General features: G+C 42.6%; 1 pseudogene; it reads left to right on the top strand.

The window, feature by feature from the left end:
- Window positions 1-132: 132 nt before the first annotated feature.
- LOC102729896 (52 kDa repressor of the inhibitor of the protein kinase pseudogene) lies at window positions 133-1,868 on the top strand (annotated as a pseudogene).
- The last annotated feature ends 9 nt before the right edge of the window (window positions 1,869-1,877 follow it).

Genomic DNA, 1,877 nt, shown 5'->3' with positions numbered 1-1,877 from the left:
CTAATCTTCGACAAAGCAGGAAAGAATGTCCAATGGAAAAAAGACAGTCTCTTCAACAAATGGTGTTGGGAAAATTGGACAGCCACATGCAGAAGAATGAAACTGGGCCATTTCCTTATACCACACACAAAAATAGAATCAAAATGGATGAAAGACCTAAATGTGAGACAGGAATCCATCAAAATCCTAGAGGAGAACACAGGCAGCAACCTCTTCGACCTCAGCCGCAGCAACTTCTTCCTAGAAACATCGCCAAAGACAAGGGAAGCAAGGGCAAAAATGAACTATTGGGACTGCATCAAGATAAAAAGCTTTTGCACAGTCCCCTCCCCGGCCCCAACAGGCGGGCGGGCTGCCCTGAGGAGGCGGGAAGGGGAAGGCTGGACCGCAGGTGGGTGGGCGACGGTGCTGAACTTCTGCACTGCCCCCAACTGCAGGAGGAAGAGCATGCAATCGGACCTGGCCTTTTTCAGGTTCCCGCGGGATCTGGCCAGATGCCAGAAGTGGGTGGAGAATTGTAGGAGAGCGGACTTAGAAGATAAAACACCTGATCAACTAAATAAACATTATCGATTATGTGCCAAACACTTTGAGACCTCTATGATCTGTAGAACTAGTCCTTATAGGACAGTTCTTCGAAATAATGCAATACCAACAATATTTGATCTTACCAGTCATTTGAACAATCCACATAGTAGACACAGAAAACGAATAAAAGAATTGAGTGAAGATGAAATCAGGACACTGAAACAGAAAAAAATTGATGAAACTTCTGAACAGGAACCAAAACATAAAGAAATAAACAACGGCAACGCTCAGAATCCCAGTGCAGAAGAAGGGGGTGAAGAACAGGATGAAGACATTTTACCTTTAACCCTTGAAGAGAAAGAAAACAAAGAATACTTAAAATCTTTATTTGAAATTTTGATTCTTATGGGAAAACAAAACATGCCTCTGGATTGGCATGAAACTGATGAAATCCCAGAGGGTCTGTTTACTCCGGATAACTTCCAAGCACTGCTGGAGTGCCGGATAAATTCTGGCGAAGAGGTTCTGAGAAAGTGCTTTGAGACAACAGCAGTTAACACATTGTTCTGCTCGAAAACACAGCAGAAACAGATGCTAGACATCTGTGAGAGCTGCACTGGGGAGGAGACCCTCAGGGAAGTGAGAGACTCCCACTTCTTTTCCATCATCACTGATGACGTAGTGGACATAGCAGGGGAAGAACACTTGCCTGTGTTGGTGAGGTTTGTTGATGAATCTCATAACCTGAGAGAGGAATTTGTGGGCTTCTTGCCTTATGAAGCTGATGCAGAAATTTTGGCTGTAAAATTTCACACTATGATAACTGAGAAGTGGGGGTTAAACATGGAGTATTGTCGTGGCCAGGCTTACATTGTGTCCAGTGGATTTTCTTCCAAAATGGAAGTCGTTGCTTCTAGACTTTTAGAGAAATAACCCCCAGCTGTCTACACACTTTGCTCTTCCTGTGCCTTAAATATGTGGTTGGCAAAACCAGTGCCTGTTGTGGGAGTATCTGTTGCGTTAGGAACAATTGAGGAAGTTTGTTCTTTCTTCCATCGATCTCCACAATTGCTTTTGGAGCTTGACAATGTAATTTCTGTCCTCTTTCAGAACAATGAGGAAAAGGGTAAAGAACTGAAGGAAATCTGCCATTCTCAGTGGACAGGCAGGCATGATGCTTTTGAAATTTTAGTGGACCTCCTATAAGCACTTGTTTTATGTTTAGATGGTATAAATAGTGATACAAATATTAGATGGAATAACTATATAGCTGGTCGAGCTTTTGTACTTTGTAGTGCAGTAACAGATTTTGATTTCATCGTTACCATTGTTGTTCTTAAAAATGTTCT

The sequence above is a fragment of the Leptonychotes weddellii genome, unplaced genomic scaffold (assembly GCF_054177405.1).
Source record: "Leptonychotes weddellii isolate Sample4059 unplaced genomic scaffold, ASM5417740v2 HiC_scaffold_27020, whole genome shotgun sequence".
Lineage (NCBI taxonomy): Eukaryota > Metazoa > Chordata > Mammalia > Carnivora > Phocidae > Leptonychotes > Leptonychotes weddellii.
The sequence above is the reverse complement of the archived record's forward strand: the minus strand, read 5'-3'. Positions and strand labels throughout refer to the sequence as shown.